Below are 20,902 nucleotides of genomic sequence, written 5' to 3' on the forward strand. Positions count from 1 at the left end.
GCTGAGACGGGAATTGAACCCGGGCTGCTGGCCTTGTTCTGCATTACAAGCCAGCTGTTTAGCCCACTGTGCTAAACCAGCCCCTTTGTCTTGTGTCCATGACACCTTTGTCAATCTCCCGTTGCCCTCAACCTATTCATTACCTTCCCTTCTGGTCCACCTCCTCCACCTCCCCTCTCCCAACTATATAATGCAGGGAACTGGTGTAGCTCAGTTGGTTGGACCGCTGGCTCATGATGCAGAGTCAGGCCAACAGCCGACGTTCCTGTCGTGATCCTCAGGTCTAATCATCACCAGTCAAAGGGGAAAGCAGCTTATGATCATCTGGGACTATGATAACTTTATTTTACCTAACCAATGGGGCAAAGGATATGAGGGATGCGATTCAATGGGAATGAAGCAGAGTTCCGTTTTGGGTGTATTTAGTGGGTTGTTTTCCAGTGCTTGCAGCGCCATGAAGAAGACTCTGCTCCATTTTTCTCGCTGAGGCCGCACTTACACCCATTTCCTGCACTAATGAGCTCAACTCGCCAGTTCAGGAAAAGATCGGAGCACCATTTTTAAATGGCGCCCTGATCTCTGACCCTGACTGGACCCCCCCAATGCCCCAATTTACCAATTAAGGGATCATCGAGCCCCCCACACCCCATTTCATAAGGGCAGGATATCCCGGGCCAATCCTCAGCACGGGCAAGATGCCGCACGGGCACTTTGGCACTGCCAACCTGGCACCCTTAAAGTGCCCTTGCCAGGGTACCCATGTGCACAGCCAGGGTGTCAGGCTGGTATTGCCAGGATACGCTTGGTCCACATTTGTGGAAACTAGTGCTAAACAGCACCCATACGGGGTCTCCGAGGCAAGGCCGTTAAGCCCCACGCCTTGAGCAATTCCGGCTTAGACATATTCAAGTAAGACTAACTACTTATTTGAATATGCAAATCTGGATCCCCCACATTGAGGACTTACAAGAAGGAGAAATCATTCATTTTTTCCCAGCCCTCAGCGCTGAGGCTGTTTCTCAAGGGAGATTTTCTGTCCCCAATTACACCGGACGGGAATAACGGAGAATCCCAAGATGGCTTTCACGCTAACGGGATTTCCCTACTCGATTGTCCATGCCACCCCGCCAATGATGTAATGGGGCTCCTGTCATGAAAGGTTGGAAACCCCATTATCCTATTGACAGATGGGTGTACCTTTAAGAAATGGGTGTTTATCAAATAGCTGCAGTGATGTCAGTGTGTGGGTGGAGCCGGCTGTCTGTCTTTCACTTTCGTTTTGAGCTGGCAGGTGCAGTGTTTTTAGTTTCGCTTTCAGAGGTGGATAGTTGTATTCAAAGCAAGCAGCTGTGTAATGATCTCTCTCTCTACAAGCTAAGGGATGTCTCCAGATCATTGATGATTTCAAAGAAATACCTGTTTCTGTAGAGCATTTAAACCTGCGGTCTTTATTTTAAAAAGGATTTAACTTATGGATGTTGTTTGGGAAGTTATTAAGGGTTACCTATAGAATATTGCATTTGAGAAAGTATCAGTGTTGGTAGTTGATAAGATGTTTACTGTGTGTTTAGAAAATCTTAACTGGATTCATAGAATAAACATTGTTTTGTTTTAAACATACTTTAGCTCTCGTGTTGCACCACACCTGTAAAGTGGACCACAATCTATTTAAAGTTGTGGGTCAGGTGAACTCCATGATATATTTTGGGGTTCTCTAAACCCTGGCCCATAATACGATATCACCGTATACATAGCGAGCCTCCCCGGTGTATCATTCCCTCACCTAGGGATTTCCCCCCCTGCCAGCGTGGCGTGACATCGGCGGGGTTTACAACAGGTTTTGTCAAGCTGGAACCTGGTGAATGATCCCCAGTGCCAGGAGGTAGTGCTCGGGAACAGTGCCATGGAGGAAGCTCCCACTGGGGAGGTCCACAGACCCGGGGGGGGGGGGGGTTCCAGTCGGGTCCTGTGCCCCTTTTGGGGGCATTCTCTCTGTCCGTTGGGGGTGGTGGATCTTTGTCCATGGGTGGTAATGGGGTGGTGGTGGTTGGGGTGGGTGGGTGGGGGGGCAGAGGCGGATCCTTGCTTTAATTTTATTCTCGTTAGATTGGGACACCCTGATCTCTCCTGAAGGCTGGAGTCCTTTAGAGCGTTGTGATCCAGCATTTCTTGAACTAAGTTTCTGAAAATACGGCGGGAAAATGCGACACTGGAGCCGACGTGGACGATACTTTCCATGCCTGAGTCGACACTTTGTAATGAAATGGGAAAATTCCACCCCACGTTTTTCCCTATCATCGACTGAGCCAAGATCGGTGTTTGGACCTGCAATCTTCTTTGTCTGCGTGGCCCAATTCAACGCGAGACCGTTAGGCCAACAAACTATGGTCGGATGACGGAAAGGGGCATAGGGAAGGATAAAGATGGATTTCAATGTCACGAATGCAGGATTGAAGAGAGCCATATTCACGGAAAACACTTGATTGATGAAGTTAGAGGTTGAAGGGGGTCACAATGTGTAAAATACCTGTTGATTTGAGTTCTAATTGTGATGCAATTTCCCACTGGTGATTTGACAGACTGGTCATAATGCTATGACATCAGCTGATGCCATTTTTGGATTTTGATTGGGTGGTTTGTTGGCCATGTTTTGTGTTGAAGAATCTCCAATGCGAAACGAATGACCTGGATCTGGTTTACACCGATCACCTGATCCTCCTTCTGTCTTGGGGTTGGCTGACTATGACATCATAAGAACCGAAAAAGGTAAGGAGAGGAGGAACTTGCATTGATAGAGGACCTTTCACGTCCTCCGTGTTCCAAAGCATTCCACAACCCATGGGTTACTCTAGAATTGTTGCCGCTGTTGTTATCGAGGCAAATGCAACAGGCAAGCTGGACACAGCAAGGTCCCAAACAGCAAATTAAATGGATAACGAGATAAACTGTTTTGGTGGCATTGATTGAGATAACTGTTTGCCACTGCACCAGTAGAACACTCTTGTCTTTTCCTAATAAGTGTTATGGAACCTTATGGCCATCTGAACAGGCGAGTGAAGATCACAGCTTAACGTATCATCCTTGTGCTGGCACCTCCAACAATGCAGCATTCCCTCCACTGGATTTAGATTTTCTTTATTGTCACGTGTACCGAGGTACAGTGAAAAGTATTTTTCTGTGAGCAGTTCAACAGATCATTAAATACATGGGAAGAAAAGGAAATAAAAAGAACATACATAATAGGGCAACACAAGGTACACAATGTAACTACATAAACACCAGCATCGGATGAAGCATACAGGGGTGTAGCATTAATCAGGTCAGTCCATAAGACGGTCGTTTAGGAGCCTGGTAACAGCGGGGAAGAAGCTGTTTTTGAGTATGTTTGTGCGTGTTCTCAGACTTCTGTATCTCCTGCCCGATGGATGAAGTTGGAAGAGTCAGTAAACCGGGTGGGAGGGGTCTTTGATTATGCTGCCCGCTTTCCCCAGGCAGCGGGGGGTGTAGGTGGAGTCAATGGATGGGAGGCAGATTTGCATGATGGACTGGGCGGTGTACACGACTCTGAAGTTTCTTGCGGTCCTGGGCCGAGCAGTTGCCATACCAGGCTGTGATGCAGCCAGATAGGATGCTTTCTATGGTGCATCTGTAAAAGTTGGGAAGGGTTAATGTGGACATGCCGAATTTCCTTAGTTTCCTGAGGAAGTATAGGCGCTGTTGTGCTTTCTTGGTGGTAGTGTCGACATGGGTGGAGCAGGACAGATTTTTGGAGATGTGCACCCTGAGGAATTTGAAACTGCTGACCATCTCCACCTTGGCCCCGTTGATGCTGACAGGGGTGTGTACAGTACTTTGCTTCCTGAAGTCAATGACCAGCTTGCTGGCATTGAGGGATAGATTGTTGTCGTTGCACCACTCTACTAGGTTCTCTATCTCTAACTAAACACTGAAGTATTTAATTTTCCCACCGTAGTTTTTAAACAGAGGCACTTTTGTTTCTGGGTCTGTAACTCCGAGGGGAGAGAGAGGCCCACCTTCCGGTTCGATCTTCAGGAAGGCGTTCAATTAAGAACCCACCTGCGGAACGGTCATCCCTATCGGGACAGGGATAGGGGTAGGTTGGAGAAGCAGGAGAGTGATACAGAGCGTTCCATTGAGAGGGTGGCCCAGCAATCATTGCTGTGGCTGCACTGGGAGTGCTACTGAGATGGATGTGAGACAAGGCTGAACGCAGCAGCGGTTATTTCTCCACCTCACGGTATCCGTCACAGCAGTCTCCAAGACATTCTCCTGCAATGGCCACGAGAGACCTCAGTCTTGTTCTGTCACATCCGGATGCTCCGATTGCTTGTCACTTTCACGCTGCTCGGGTCTCCCGCTGGGCGCCCAGCTCTCAACAACTGACCGATTGCGGACACGGAGTGGAATTTAATCTCTCCCTCAGGTTTGGAGGAAAGGGCATTTAATTGGAAGGGTTAGAATCATAGGGCGGGATTCTCCCGTACCCGGCGGGGCGGGGGGGGGGGGGGGGGGGGGGGTCTCGATGGGATGGAGTGGCGTGAACTACTCCGGCGTCGGACCGCCCCAAAGGTGCGGAATCCTTTGCACCTTCAGGGGATAGGCCGGCGCCGGAGTGGTTTGCGCCCCCTGCCGGCCGGCGTGGAAGGTTTTTGGCGCCATGCCAGCCGGGGCCGACGTCATTCCCGCGCATGCGCAGGGGGGAGGTTAACTTACGAGTCAGCCATTGCGGAGGCTGACACGGCCGACGTGTAGGGAAAGAGTGCCGCCACGACACAGGCCCGTCCGCGGATTGGTGAGCCCCGATCGCAGGCCAGGCCACCATGGGGGCACCTCCCGGGGCCAGATCGCCCCGTGCACCACCCCCCTCCACCCCCCACCAGGATCCTGGAGCCCGCCCGCACCGTCAGGTCCCGCTGGGAAGGGCCCTAGTCTAATTTACGCTGGCAGGACCGGCAAAGAACCAGCGGGACTTTGGCCCATCGCGGGCCGGAGAATCGTCGGGCCGATCGTTGGCTGCGAGCGGCCGGCAACTGGCGCGGCGCGATTCCTGCCCCCGCCGAATCTCCAGTGCCAGAGAATTTGGCGGCCGGCGGGGGGTCGGAGAATCCCGCCCATAGAATCCTGAGAGTGCAGAAGGAGGAATTCCGGCCCATTGAGTCTGCACTGGTCCTTGGAAAGAGCAGCCCACTTAAGCTCACGCCTCCACCCTATCCCCGTAACCCAGTAACCCTACCTAACATTTTTGACACGAAGGGACAATTTAGCATGACCATCCACCTAACCTGCACATCTTTGGACTGTGGGAGGAAACCGGAGCACCCGGAGGAAACCCGCGCAGACACGGGGGAGAACGTGCAGACTCCGCACAGAGTGTCACCCGAAGCCAGAATTGAACCTGGGACCCTGTACCTGGGAGGCAGCAGTGCTAACCACTGTGCCACTGTGCTGCCCCATGTGGGTGGGAACCCCGCCGTCTTCCCACCTCTGCCCCCATTAAGTCTGGAGCCGGGTATGTTGACGGCCTTCCCACCCCAGTGCCAAATGATGCCCATAGGTGAGCACCAAATGCTCACTTGATCGCCTCATCCCTCTGCTGCTGGGATACAAGCAGCAGGCAGGACAAGTCGCCAGGTCGGGTCCGCAATTAAATCCTATTGGGTTCTCTTGCAGACCCTCGAGGTGGGTCCCTTACTCAGAGGTGCTGAGTGCCTTATCAGGGGATACTGCATTGGGAAGGGGGTGAGAGCCGTACTACTGCCCTTTCTTCTAATTATTCCCTCACACCCCTACCCCACCTTCACTCACCTGTGGCCTGGGTCCCTCACTGCGCTGCTGGCAGCTACCCCCACTCCCCCTCAGGTGCTAACAGCGTTATGGAGTTGCAAGACTCCGATTGGCTTGCGGTTCTCGGGGGTGTGGTGGGATTTCCACCTCCGGGGGCCTTGCTCCCAGGGAAAGCTGATTGCTGGCCACTTAAATGCCCGACTGGCACTTAATACGCCCAGTCTGTTCCAAAGTCAGCGGTGCGAGGCGCTCAGTGGCTCTCCAGGCTGGCGGATGAGACCTCCATAGTCTGGGTTAAATTTTTCCCGCAAGGCCGGCACGCTGACGCAGTGGTTAGCACTGCTGCCTCACGGCGCCGAGGACCCGGGTTCGCTCCCAGGCCCGGATCACTGACCGTGTGAACAAAGAACAAAGAAAAGTACAGCACAGCCTTCGGCCCTCCAAGCCCGTGCCGACCATGCTGCCCGTCTAAACTAAAATCTTCTGCACTTCCGGGGTCCGTATCCCTCTATTCCCATCCTATTCATGTATTTGTCAAAATGCCCCTTAAATGTCACTATCGTCCCTGCTTCCACCACCTCCTCCGGCAGTGAGTTCCAGGCACCCACTACCCTCTGTGTAAAAAACTTGTCTCGTACATCTCCTCTAAACCTTGCCCCTCGCATCTTAAACCTATGCCCCCTAGTAATTAACCCCTCTACCCTGGGGGAAAAGTCTCTGACTATCCACTCTGTCTATGCCCCTCATAATTTTGTAGACCTCTATCAGGTCGCCCCTCAACCTCTGTTGTTCCAGTGAGAACAAACCGAGTTTATTCAACCGCTCCTCATAGCTAATGCCCTCCATACCAGGCAACATGCTGGTAAATCTCTTCTGCACCCTCCCTAAAGCCTCCACATCCTTCTGGTAGTGAGGTTTGCACATTCTCCACATGGCTGGGTGGGTCTCACCCCCACAACCCAAAGGTGTCCAGGGTAGGTGGATTGGCCACGCTAAATTGCCCCTTAATTGGATACTCTAATGTTACTTTTTAAATTCCCACTGTGTGGGTCCCGTGAACCTGGGATTCCATTGTTCAGGCTGATGATTGAATCACTGGCCAAGCGTGTTGCCTGCAGCACGCACAAGCTGTCTTTGGGAAAAGCCAGAGGAGGCAGGAAGACGTGGAACATGAACATAGAACTTAGAATATACAGTGCAGAAGGAGGCCATTCGGCCCATCGAGTCTGCATGACCCACTTAAGCCCTCTCTTCCACCCTATCCCCGTAACTTAATAACCCCTCCTAACCTTTTTGGACACTAAGGGCAATTTAGCATGGCCGATCCACCTAACCTACACATCTTTGGACTGGGGGAGGAAACCGGAGCACCCGGAGGAAACCCACGCAGACACGGGGAGAACGTGCAGACTCCGCACAGACAGTGACCTAGCGAGGAATCGAACCTGGGACCCTGGCATTGTGAAACCACAGCGCTAGCCACTTGTGCCACCGTGCCGCCCTGGAATGACTGTCCAATTACCCTTTTACCATTTTTCAGGCTTCTCCTGGCTCCGAACCAACCTCCAGCATCCCGGGAAAAATTCCGCCCAAAATACCAGCCTCTGTTACTTGTGGAAGTCTCTGGAGTAGAGCTTGAACCCACAAGGGGAAGTGAGTGTGAATGAAATGAAAAATGAAAATCGCTTATTGTCACAAGTAGACCTCAATGAAATAACTGTGAAAAGCCCCTAGTCGCCACATTCCGGCGCCTGTTCGGGGAGGCTGGTACGGGAATTGAACCCGCGCTGCTGGCCTGCCTTGGTCTGCTTTAAAAGCCAGCGATTTAGCACAGTGTACTAAACCAGCCCGGTGTTTGGCCAATCCAAGGAAAGGTTAAAGATTCTGTTGCTCCATCATCCAAGTGCGCATTTTAGCCTCTTACCTACCAACGTGCAACCTGGAATCTTTAGCCCCCCACTAGAGGCGAGGAAGGAAGTTGGTGTCGGGACTGATACTGGATGCCTTACTGCCGCCAGTAAGTAGGTTAATTCTGGTTTGGGCGGCAAGTGGTCAACCTTCCTGCCCCACCTCCACTTTACTCCTTTAAGTGGCAGATTACTGACCACTTAAGGGCCTCTTCCGGCCTCCAATGAAATCTTGCCGGCTCCGGGTGAGCCTGCCAACATGCAACCTGCACAACTGCAAGAAGAAAAACGCTGGAAAATCTCAGCAGGTCTGGCGCCATCTGTCGGAAGAGAAAAGAGCCAACGTTTCGAGTCCAGATGACCCTTTTGCGTGGGCTGCATGTCAGCTGAAAAGAATGGGGGTGGGCCCTCGTTGGTTGCTGACAGCCACCACCCTTCCCTTGCTGACAACACCTACCCCCCCCCCCCCCCCCCCACCACCCGTGAGACCTTCCGTCGCCCCCACCAGCACTTCCCTTTTTCCTGGGTCGCTCCACGATCCAGAGACTCTTGTGTCCGTAGCCTCCTCCGTGACACTGCCAAGTGCAGTGACCGTCAGCGTCTGATTGGCTGGCCAGAACTAGGCAGGCAGGAAATCATCTTCTGGGGTCCTGTATCTGCTGTCCACTTAGCTGCCTGATGGGCAGAAGGTATGGAAGGTGTTGTGTTATGCTTCTTCATGTAGCATAAGCTGCTTCCTTGACGTATGCTCTGACAAAGGAAGGTTCAGACTTGGAGATAGGGTTAACACATTTATTGAACAGTTAACAATTCTCCTACTTGAGTTCGACTCTCCTGCTCATCTTGCTATAGTAACTCAGTCTAACTAACCAGTCTGCTCTATGCCATGCGGTGGGTGTGATGCTTCTGATCTGCCCCTGTCCTTCTCTCTAAGTGTCACCTGTGGAAAGAGACAGAGCATGTGTGCCCTGTCCTTGTATATGAGTTGTGTGATGCCCCCTTGTGGTAGTGTCACCTCTGGTCTTGACTGCCCATTGGTTGTGTCCTATTCTATGTGTTCATTAGCTGTATGTCTGCATGTCATGATGTCTCTGGTGCTCCCTCTAGTGTTTACTTAGTCTTAGTGTATTTACATTAACCCCTTGTGTATTTGCAGTGATGCATATCACCACAGAAGGTATGGATGGGGGGGTGGGGGGCCTTCCTCCTCAGGGTCAGCCCAGGTGCCTCGTGAGTTTTTTCAGGCATCGAGCCAGATATCCAGCGAGGATGAAGATTCCACCCCATCTGTCGTCTGGGAAAGTATAATAACCCAGTTCTGATCTAATAATATACTTACATTGGAAATTTAAATGTGAGGGGCGCAATCTTCCCAAAAGGGAACAAAGTTGCCGAGCGAGTCCGTTTAGCCGCCTGTTTTCTGGCACTCGCAATGCCGAGAAACACATGGCTAGTCAACATGACTCGCTTTGAATAATGGGCCTGAACGGGAAACCCGCGGCCAGGGCCACACAACGGGGAGCTCTGCTCGTTGGAATACCCCGCTGTAGCGCGAGAGCGGGACGCCATTCCCGATCTCCGAGGCCCCGAAAAGACTTGGCACCTCAGCAGTGCCAGCCCAGCACCACCTCTGCCAGCTGGCAGTGCCACCTGGGCACCTTGGCAATGCCAGACTGGCACCCAGGTGGCAATGTCAGGGCACCGATCTGTGGGAATCATAGATTCCCGTTGGGATGTGGGAATCATAGATTCCCGTTGGGATGCGGGATTCCGGGGCTGACGGCGGGCGGCAATCGAGCAGTTTGGGGACCTATTTGCTTCTCGAACCGAGAGGAATTGGAAGAGGCATACGAGCTGCCCAGCGGGAATGTGTTCAGGTTTTCACAGGTACGGGACCATATTAGGAAGCAGGTGCCGTTCTTACCCGACCTGCCACCCTCGGGGCTGCAGGACAAGGTTGTCTCAAAAACAGGAGTTGGGGAGGGTAACGTGTCGGACACTGATAAGGAATTTATGAACTGGGAGGGAGCCCCAATAGAAGAAGTTAAACGGAAGTGGGAGGAAGAGTTGGCAAGGGGGGGACGGGGGTGGGGTGAGAGATGGAGGCTGGGTTATGGGAGGACGCTCTGAGGCGAGTGAACCCATCTTCTTCGTGTGCGAGGCTTAGCCTCATTCAATTCAAAGTGGTTCATAGGGCGCATATGACGATGGCCAGAATGAGCAGGCTCTTTGAGGGGGTGGAGGATAGGAGTGGGCGGTGCGCGGGGGGGCCATGAACCCTGTCCCCATGTTTAGGGCTTGTCCAAAGCTGGAGGGACTCTGGCGGGGGCTCGCTGATGTTACGTCTGAGGTACTGAGGGGGAAGGTTGTCCCGAGTCCAGAAGTGTCGATTTGTGCCGTGTCGTAAGACCTGGGAGGGTGGGCGAGAGAGGCCGACACCTTGGCCATCTAGCCCGGAGACGGATCGTTGGAATGGAGGGACTGGGGGGTCACCGAAACCAGGGGTGTAGGTGAGCGACCTCGTGGAACTCCTTAAACTGGGAAAAATCAAGTTCGCCTTGAGAGGGTCTGTGGTGGTGGTGGTGGGGGGCACGGTTGCCTGGAGATGGAAGCCGCTTATTGACTTCTTCGAAGATAGTTAAGACGTCCACAGGGGGTGGGGGTGTGGTGGGGTGGATGGAGGGCAACGGCAGGGAGGGTGGGGTGGGGGGGGGGGGGTTACTTATTGGATTGGCCATGCTAAATTGCCCGTAGTGTCCTAAAAAGTAAGGTTAAGGGGGGGGTTGTTGGGTTACGGGTATAGGGTGGATACGTGGGTTTGAGTAGGGTGATCATTGCTCGGCACAACATCGAGGGCCGAAGGGCCTGTTCTGTGCTGTACTGTTCTATGTTCTATGTTCCTGTTTGTCCCCTTATTCTTGGTTTTGGTCGTGTTTTATGTATATAGTTATGAATGCCTAAAAAACAGGGGCAGGATTCACGCCCCCCCCCCCCCCCCCCCCCCCCCCCCCCGCCCCCGGTGATTCTCCGACCTGGCGGGGGGGGGGGGGGGGGGGGGGGGGTCGGAGAATCCCGCCCCAGGTGTGTTGAAATAAGTCACACACAAATTAATAATTTTCCCAAAAACATTTTCACACTGCGGTGTTTTCTCTTGCAAGCGTGCACAATTAGAATTAATTGTGATCGCCCCTACATTACATTCACCAATATTAGTGTGGGGGATGCCCCCATACTTGCCATACCCCGATCATGATGGCAGAGGCACTTTGTTAGATTGCAATACATTTATCCACAAATTGATAAGCCAAAAGCATAAGGTTTAGTGCTGGTCCTTGCATACCCACCCTGTAGATGTAACCCTGTCTGAAAGAGTAGAGGGAAATCGCTTCCTGATAGGGTTTGCTTATACTCACTGCTCCACTAGTTTCCCCTTGCTACTGTACCAGAGGGTGCGGGGTATGGTAGAGCAAGGATTTGACATAGAATTCCTGTTGATGTTACATCATGAATTGAGAATGATGGTCCATGGGCGGCACTGTCCATTCATGATGTCACAAGGAGTTCTACACAACACGACTGCTCCCAAGCTGCCTCTTGCCAGCAATATATCATGGCAGTGAAGACAATAGTGAAGTAAGTGTGCACGAGTATTTTGTTTTAACCCATTGTAAAGAGTCAGAAGATCATTGAGCAGAAACAGCCTTTGGAATGCAATCTAGGCTAACATGCCGAGTAAGGCCAGAGGACAGAAGTGCTTGCTGCCGTGCCTGAAGCATCTTTCCATTTACTGGGCGCTATTCTCTGGAATTCCACACACACCCCTCCCTTGCCGGCCCTTCAAGTCTTAGCAACTCCCTTAATTCCTTCAAGAACCCATTTCTCTCTCCCAGCTTTTGATTGTGCCTCCTAACCATCTTGGAATTTGCAGTGCAGAAGGAGGCCACTCGGCCCATCGGGTCTGCACCCGCCCTTGGAAACAGCACCTACCTAAGCCCACACCTCCACCTTATCCCCGTAACCCAGTAACCCCACCTAAGCTTTTTGGACTCTAAGGGCAATTTAGCCTGGCCAATCCACCTAACCTGCAGATCTTTGGACTGTGGGAGGAAACCGGAGCACCCGGAGGAAACACACGAGGAGAACGTGCAGACTCCGCACAGACAGTGACCCAAGCCGGGACTCGAACCTGGGACCCTGGAGCTGTGAAGCAACTGTGCTAACCACTGTGCTACCGTGCCTTTTGTGTCCTTGGCACCTGTTGCCGCTACTCTTATCTGTGAAGTACCTCGGAACATTCTGGAAGTTAAAGGTGTTATCGAAGCCATTTGTTGTAGTCGTAGTTGCTATCCCTATACTTGAGATGGACAGTGGATCTCCATAAATATTACGGCTCATGTTATCTCCTTCTTACTCCAGCTATAACACTTGGTTTCTAGTCAGATTTATGGCTCTTTCTTAGGCTCTACAACAAAATAAGTAAACAGATTCAAAAATTACCTTTCTGGTAACAACCCCCAGCTGCAGACAGTTGCAATGATACTTTACGAAGAGCGAATCAAATTGCTATCGTGCTGCCCCATAACTGTTATGGAAAATATAGAACTCCCTCTTGGAGTTCGATGTTTCAAAGGGTTTTTAAAAATATTTGGTGTCTGTTTTCTTCACTCAGGTTGGGGGTCGCCCTGCTAACCGAAGAGTTAGCTAACGGGAGTGGGGCGGTGGGGGGAAGCTGCAGCTGATTATATTAGTTTGGTTTTAGATAATGAGCTTAGTGTTTTTGTTCTGTTTGGGGTCAGGGTTAGTTGAAGTAGAGCTTAGCAGTTTTCGTTCACCTTACTGATATTTGTATGCACATTTATGTGAGGTATTGTTTGGGGTTGGGGTGGTGGGGGGTGGAAAACAGGAATAATTTGCTGACGGTGACGACAGATTTCTCTTTGTTTTGCCTTGCTGAAATGAAAGAAAAATTAAAATGAAATGAAAATCGCTTATTGTCACAAGTAGGCTTCAAATGAAGTTACTGTGAAAATCCCCTAGTCGCCACATTCCGGCGCCTGTTCGGGGAGGCTGGTACGGGAATTGAACCGCGTTGCTGGCCTGCCTTGGTCTGCTTTAAAAGCCATCTCTTTAGCCCTCTGCTAAACCAGCTGGCGGGTTTTGCAACCATCCAGTTGTTGGACGACCCCTCTTGGTGTAAATGGCTGGCTTCGGATCGAGAGTGGGGTGGGAGACCCCCCAATTCAGTTGGTCACCTGGAATGTAAGGAGGTGGAATGGCCCGAGGAAAAGGTCAAAGGTATTTGTTCACCTTAAAAGTTTTAGTGCTGGTGTGGTGTTTCTGCTGGAGTCACATTTGCGGGTCAGGGACCAGACAAGGTTGAGGAAGTGGTGGGTGGGACAAATATTTTACTCGGGGTTTGACGGTAGGGCACAAGGAGGCAGCAATTCTGATCAACAAAAGGGATCAATTTTCTGTCGCTACGATCTTGCCAGATCCTAATGGCAGACATGTGGGTCTTTGGCGGGCACTTCGGTGGGCCTGGTTAATGTCTATGCACCAATTTGGGATGGTACGGATTTTATTAACAGGTTGCTCATCTGCATTCCTGATTTGGGGTCCATAAGACCATAAGACAAAGGAGCAGAATTAGGCCACTCGACCCATCAAGTCTGCTCCACCATTCAACCATGGCTGATATTGTTCTCATCCCCATTCTCCTGCCTTCTCCCCATAATCCCTGATCCCCTCATTGATCAAGAACCTATCTATCTCTGTCTCAAAGACACTCAGTGATTTGGCCTCCGCAGCCTTCTGCGGCAAAGAGTTCCACAGATTCACCACCCTCTGGCTGAAGAAATTCCTCCTCATCTCTGTTTTAAAGGATCGTCCCTTCGATGGTGTCCTCTGGTTCTAGGTTTCCCTACAAGTGGCAAGATACTCTCCATGTCCACTCTATCCAGGCCACTCAGTATCCTGTAAGTTTCAATAAGATCCCCTCTCATCCTTCTAAACTCCAACGAGTGCAGACCCAGAGTCCTCAACCGTTCCTCATATGGCAAGCTCTTTGTTCCAGCGATCATTCTTGTGAACCTCCTCTGGACTTCCAAGGCCAGCACATCCTTCCTTAGATACGGGGCCCAAAACTGCTCACAATACTCCAAATGGGATCTGGTCAGAGCCTTATACAGCCTCAGAAGTACATACCTGGACTTGAAAGTGTGTTTGATAGGGTGGAGTGTGGGTATCTCTTTGAGATTCTCGGAAGGTTTGGTTTTGGGCAAAAATTCATATTCCTGGATTTGTCTACTGTATAGGGCCCCATTGCTAGTGTTTGCACAAGTGCCTTGAGCACACGCTATTCCCATCAGCTGATCTTGGGGGGGTGATTTAAATTGTGTTCTGGATCCGAGTTTGGATCGATCCAGGCCCAAATACCCATCAGGTGTGGCAAAAACATTGTTGGCCTTCTTGGAGCAGATGGGGTGAGGGGTGGGGGTGGGGGGGGGGGGGGGGGGGGGAACAGATCCGTGGCCCTTTCAGCACCCGAGGGATAAAGATTTTTCTTTCTTTTCCCATGTCCATCAGGCTTGCACAGGTATTGAAGATTTTGTAGTGGGAAGGTCTCTCCTCCCTTGGGTGAGGTGGGCAGGATATTCGGCGATTGTGATTTCACGTTTTGTGGATTTGATGCCAGAAACAGGTCCCTCCCAACACCCGCCATGGAGATTGGATACGGCGCAGTTGGCGGACAAAAGATTTTGCGAACACGTGACCTCTGCTATCGGGGAATATATTCAATTTAATAAGAGGAGTCTATCTCACCTTCCATGTTAAGGTGGTCATCGGGGAGGATATCATTTCTGACAAAGCACACATGGAGGGTGGAGCGTCAGAGGCTGGTGGACTCCATCCTCGAGTTGGACCATCAGTACTCGCTTGCCCCTACCCCGGAGTATATTGTGAGTAGGAAAAAGCTCACATTTGAATTACTACCACCAGCTAAGACGGTGAGCCAACTAAGGTTTTCGAGGGGGCTTTTTATGAACACAGGGTGAAGGCCAGTTGCCTGTTAGCTCCTCAGCTGGGGCGGCAGGATGCTTACCGGGAGATTGTGCAGATAAGAGACTCGGGTGGCAGCTTGGTTTCTACCCCGTATAAGGTCAATGCGGCTTTTGAAACTTTCTATCTGTATCTCTATAGGTCAGAGAACACCGGCCTTGAATTTCTTGGATGGGATATCCTTCCCATTGTTGGAGAGGGAGAGTTGGGAGGAGTTGGAATCCCCATTGGGACCTGAGGACATTATGAATTTCATTAAATTAATGCAGGCGGGTAAAACTCCCGGCCCAGATGGATTCCTCATTGAGTTTTAAAAGATGTTGATCCCTTTAATATTAGATATGTTTAATGACTCCTTGTCCCGGGGTTCATCACTCATTACACTTGCGCAGGCCTCTATCTCCTCGATCCTGAAGAAGGACAAAGACCCCACGGAAGGTGAGCCATATTGACCTATTTCCCTTTTCAATGCCGACACAAAATCCCTCGCAAAAGGGCTGGCGCAACGTTTGGAGCCCTTCCTCCCAGAGGTGATCACGGAAATCCAGACAGGCGTCGTCAAGGTTCGGCAATTGCCGACCGATATACGTTGGCTGTTAAATATTGTCCTTTTCCCCCTCTCAAGTTCCTGAACCGGAGGTCATTATTTCCATGGTCGAGTGTGGGTATCTCTTTGAGATTCTTGGGAGGTTTGGTTTTGGGCAAAAATTCATATTCTTGGATTTGTTTACTGTATAGGGCCCCATTGCTAGTGTTCGCACAAGTGCTTTGAGCACGGACTATATTCCGCCGAATAGGAGCACAAGGTAGGAATGTCCATTGTCTCCGCTTCTATTTGTTTTAGCAATTGAACCACTGGCCAGAGTGTTAAGCTCTTCCATTAAGTGGAAGAGGAAAAATTGGGGAGGGAGTATAGGGTGTCCTTCTACGCAGATGATCTGCTTCTTTATATTAGGCACCCAGTTTTCACTGTGGATGAGATAATGAAGCTACTTGGGAGTTTTGGCTCCTTTTCTGGGTATAAATTGAATTTGGACACGAGCAAATATAATAATAATTCATAATAATCTTTATTGTCACAAGTAGGTTTACATTAACACTGCAATGAAGTTACTGTGAAAAGCCCCTAGTCGCCACATTCCAGCGCCTGTTGGGGTACACAGAGGGAGAATTCAGAATGTCCAAAATACCTAACAGCACGTCTTCCAGGGCTGTGGGAGGAAACCGGAGCACCCGGAGGAAACCCACGCAGACATGGGGAGGATGTGCAGACTCCGCACAGACAGTGACCCAAGCCGGGAATCGAACCTGGGACCCTGGAGCTGTGAAGCAACAGTGCTAACCACTGTGCTACCGTGCCGCCCTATACTTTCCGGTTAAGCCCCTATCTGGGATGTTGCCTTTCGCTTGGCCTGATCTAGCTTTAGTTATCTGGGAATCCGTGTGGCCACCATTAAGCCTGGCTCCATAAATGTAATTATGCGAGCCTGGTGAATGGGGTCAAATCTGACTTGCAGAAATGGGATAACTTCCCCTAACCTTGGAGGGCAGGGTTCAGACTATCGAAACGAATGCCCTCCCGAGGTTTTTATTTCATTTTCAGTGTCTCCCCACTTTTCTCCCTAAATCCTTCTTTGTCAGAGCCAACAAGTTGGTGCCCTCTTTTATTTGGGCGGCCAAGACCCCAAGGATCCGTAGGGCATTTCTCCAGAGAATTAGACAGTCAGGTGGTTTAGCTTTCCCCGATTTGTTATTTTATTATTGGGCAGCCGATATTGAGAAAGTACTGGGGTGGCTTAGTGAACCCGGGTTCCATATGGGGGAAAATGGAGGCGGCTTGGGGACCTGTTTGTGGAGGGAAGGTTTGCCCGCAATATTTGCCTCAGGGTGTTGTGTTCTGTGCTGTGACCGTGGTAATGATGTACACAGAACATGTAGTTCGTTAACTAGCAAGATGATTTATTGACAAACACGTGGAAAGATAACAAACAATAATACAGACGATGGCTACTAAATGAATTCAGTGAATTCTCCCGGAGCTACTCTAAGTGCGACTATCCTCTTGTGTGACTTACTACCAACTGGCAGATGTCTCGAGTCACATGATAGATCTCTATCGCCACCGGCTGGTTGGAGGGCGCATCACTAACTATATACAGAACTGTGCGCAGGCATATCACCACACCAGGGATGCCTGATAATTCGCCCAACACATCTTCAAGTGGATGACTTTCCGTTGTCTTTGAGGGTGCGGATGTTGACCTCCCAAGATTGGCTCCTATTGTGTTGTTTTATGTCCCTGAAAGGGCCACTTTCTCCCACCACGTCTGGAGCAATTTTAATCTTTTGGCTAGGTTTTGGGCACTGCTCTTTCGGAAGGAGATACTTGCCTTAGAGGGAGTGCAGTGTAGCATTGCCAGAATGATCGCTGAATTCTGTGAGTAAATAACAGGGAGCGATTGCAATTGGAATTTAGAAGGCTAAGAGGCGATTTGATCAAAGTTTCCAGGATATTTAGCGAAACTAACTGAGAAAAACGACTCTGCCGGTCGGGGAGTCTGGAACGAGGGGGCACCTTCTAAACATTAGAGCTGAATCTTTCAGGAATGAAATTAGGAACCACTACTACACATATACAGGGTGGTGGAAGTTTGGAACTCTCATCCATAAATGACAATTAACGGTAGATCTACATAATTAATTTTAAATCTGAAATTGATGGATTTTTGTTAGCTATTAATATTAGCTATGGGGGAAAAGGTGGGTATGTGGAGTTGGGTCACAGAGCAGCCATAATCTCTTTGAATGTCAGTGCTGCCCAAAGGGTTAAATAGTTCCCTCCTGTTCCAATGCAGAATGGGTGATTGAAAATTGCCAGTGCGTGTTATTCTACAGCTGCACAGAAAACAAAATGGCTGCCAATTTGCAACCACATGTTGGTACTACTGCTCATGATGAATTACACCCCAACATGTATGCTTGATAAGACACTAACACTATTCTCTTTATTGGTTTAGCTGTCCCCCACAACGCATTTTTGCTAAGGTCTGGACTGGAATCAAAGTTTAGAATCATAGAATTTACAATGCAGAAGGAAGCCATTCGGCCGATCGAGTCTGCACCGGCTCTGGGAAAGAGCGCCCTACTTAAGCCCACAGCTCCACCCTCTCCCCGTAACCCAGTAACCCCAGCTCATATTTTTATTTGGACAATAAGAGCAATTTAGCACCCCCAATCCACCTAACCTACACATGTTTGGACTGTGGGAGGAAACCGGAGCATCGGGAGGAAACCCACGCAGACACGGGGAGAACGTGCAGACTCCGCACAGACAGTGAGCCAAGCCGGGAATGAACCTGGGACCCTGCAGTTGTGAAGCAACAGTGCTAACCACTGTGCTACCGTGCTGCCCGCAATCTGTCAACCGCGTTCAAGCAGAAGCATGGCCATTCGATGCCAGGAGAGGCCTCTCACAGGCTTCACGGCAGCCAGTATGCCTCGCGTGGTCTGCCCAGATCTCACGAGGAATCATAGAATTTACAGTGCAGAAGGAGGCCATTCGGCCCATCGAGTCTGCTCCGGCCTTTACAAAGAGCACCCTACTGAAGCCCACGTATCTACCCTATCCCCGTAACCCAGTAACCCCCCACTTAATATTTTTTGGACACTAAGGGGCAATTTAGCATGGCCAATCCACCTAACCCGCCCATCTTTGGACTGTGGGAGGAAACCGGCGCACATGGAGGAGACCCACGCAGACACGGGGAGAACGTGCAGACTCCGCACAGACAGTGACCCAGCGGGGAATCGGACCTGGGACCCTGGGGCTGTGAAGCAACTGTGCTAACCAATGTTCTACCGTGCTGAATCAGAATCAGGATCATACCCACAATGGGCGTGACCAGTCCGTGCACGCCTAAACAGGTTTCAAACCTACATAGATATGCTCACCTAGGATCTACCAGCCTCCCGGGATTTACTGGCACCCCCAGGGAGGCCCAAACCAGACGCCGTTTCGTACTGGTTCACACAATCGTGGACCAGATGGAATGGAACCTTGGGGTACCCCAGGACACTGCAGGCCTCTCGGCCGTCATGGACAGGGCAGGGTGGTCCCCTTGCTCTCCCCCCGGAACATGGGCCTTGGTACTGCCAGGCTGGTATGTTGGCACTGCCAAGGTGCCTGAGTAGCACTGCCAAGGCCAGAGCCCGAGGTGGCCATGCCCATGAAAGGAGGGTGGAAGGGGGGCATGAAGGGTCATGGGGTGCAGGGTTAGTATTAAGGACATATGGGTGGTTAGGTGTGTGAAGGGTGGGGGTCCTGAAAGTGGGTGGGCCTGTAAGGAGCATGGGGGGGGGGGGGGCCTGAAGGGAGGCCTTCAGGGACCCCATAGCCTGGTGTCCTTAACTTGGGGAGGTGTGGAGTAATGCCCATGTGCTTGGGGGGGGGGGGGGGGGTGACATTGCCCGTGGGTGGAGGTGTGGGGTACCCTCAAGCTCACTTAGAGATCAGGCACCTTTCAAATTGGCGCCCTAATCTCTCTCTGGCAAGCCGAGCTCCTCAGTGTACAGAACATGGCTATGTGCTGCGAGCGCCAGTAAACACGTGGCTGAACGGGCTTGCTGTGGGACTTTATTTCCATTTAGTTAAATCGTTCCCTTAGTGTGGGCTAAACCGGAGAGAAACTCACCAGGGCCCAAAAAAGTTCTGTTTGATCGCAGTGGGGAACCCGGCGACAGAACTGACGGGAAATTCCCAGCAAAACCCGCTACAAATGACACTTTGGACGCGGGATTTACCGACCAATGTGAGTTTTTCGGCAGTGGAGGCGGCCCACCAGCGGGATTTACCTACCCCACCGCTGTCAATGGGATTTCCCGGTGACTACGGCCCTCGTCGCTGGCAAACACGTGCGCCGGTGTGGGACTGGAATATCCCGCCGGTATGAACAGCCGGTAGATCGCACCCAGAAACCTTCCCGTTAGATCGCGCCCAGAAACCTTCCCGTTAGATCGCGCCCAGAAACCTTCCCGTTAGATCGTGCCCAGAAACCTTCCCGTTAGATCGCGCCCTAGATGTTCAAAGTCTGTGCTCCCAAAACATGACGACTTTGGCTGTTGTCCAGCTGCAGGGATAGAAGTGGGCGAAGGAAACGACCGCTGTTAGCCTGACCGCTTCACTGCTCTCCTTTCTTGTGTCAATCACTCAACATGCTCTTGGTAAGGGAACTTCCATTTGTCTCAAAATAGCCAAGGTCCAAATCAGATCTCAAGTAAAAAAAAACAGTAATATGCAAACTCCTCATCCATAACTATGAACTGTACATGTTTATTGATTTGTTTTGTTGTATTTTTTTTACAGAGATAACAAGATGAATGAGGCAGCCCTGTGTCGTGTCCTATAGGCTCCTTCTTGCGTGATGGTTTCACTGTCTCCACCTCACCAACACTTTCAAGGTAACGTGGGTGTGAAAGGAAGTTCCTGCCCAGCACTTTATGTGTTTTCCTTTTCTTTATTACTCTGCTCCATCGGTGTCACCTAATTATTCCTTCTCATCTTTGCTCCAAGAGCATCAAGGAGTTCCCCAGGGAACCCCCGACATAACACCCCTAAAAGAACACTCCCACCATCCGGACAGCAGCATTTCAGGGAGGCAGCTCACCACCACCTCCCTCTAGGGTGAAAAGCTGTGGGGATCACGAGACACAATTGACCCAGCCCCATGGACCAACTTGGCAGCACCTACTCATTAGAATGACTTCTGCGCGCGTCCAATACTAACGGTGCTGTCGACTGACTGCATGTGTCAACAAGGGGACCAATCATCATTGAAAGCTAACCTATGCTGCTTAAAGCGAGACTGCACTGCTTAAAGGGGAGGTATACTGTGGCTGGAGCAGATGCTGGGTGTCATGCAGGAAGGAAGCAGAGAGCAATGCGAGAACACGGGAGACAGAGCGCTCCGCGGTTTTCAGACGCTGTGTTGCAGGTTTGCTTAAGCAGTTAGGGTGATGGAATGATGGAGAGATGTCCCGTATTCAGGGGGTGAGGCAGGAGACCCTACCAGACACACACTCAGAAGGCAGGGGGAGCAGAGAGCTGTGCCGGTTATGCCAGAAATCGAGCCCTG

The 20,902-nt window shown here is 51.0% G+C and overlaps 1 protein-coding gene across 2 annotated transcripts in view; it reads left to right on the forward strand.

The window, feature by feature from the left end:
- The first annotated feature begins 2,670 nt into the window (after nucleotides 1-2,670).
- LOC119977199 overlaps nucleotides 2,671-20,902 on the forward strand; it is a 57,606-nt gene continuing 39,374 nt past the window's right edge. The window contains exons 1-3 of one of the 2 annotated variants that reach the window (XM_038817913.1): nucleotides 11,286-11,345; nucleotides 15,510-15,577; nucleotides 20,134-20,228. The gene's annotated coding sequence lies outside the window, so the exon portion shown is untranslated. Of the gene's footprint in view, nucleotides 2,767-11,285; nucleotides 11,346-15,509; nucleotides 15,578-20,133; nucleotides 20,229-20,902 lie in introns of those variants that run through there. The other variant, XM_038817904.1, reaches the window with a different exon arrangement.

This window comes from Scyliorhinus canicula, chromosome 1 (assembly GCF_902713615.1).
Source record: "Scyliorhinus canicula chromosome 1, sScyCan1.1, whole genome shotgun sequence".
Classification (NCBI taxonomy): domain Eukaryota; kingdom Metazoa; phylum Chordata; class Chondrichthyes; order Carcharhiniformes; family Scyliorhinidae; genus Scyliorhinus; species Scyliorhinus canicula.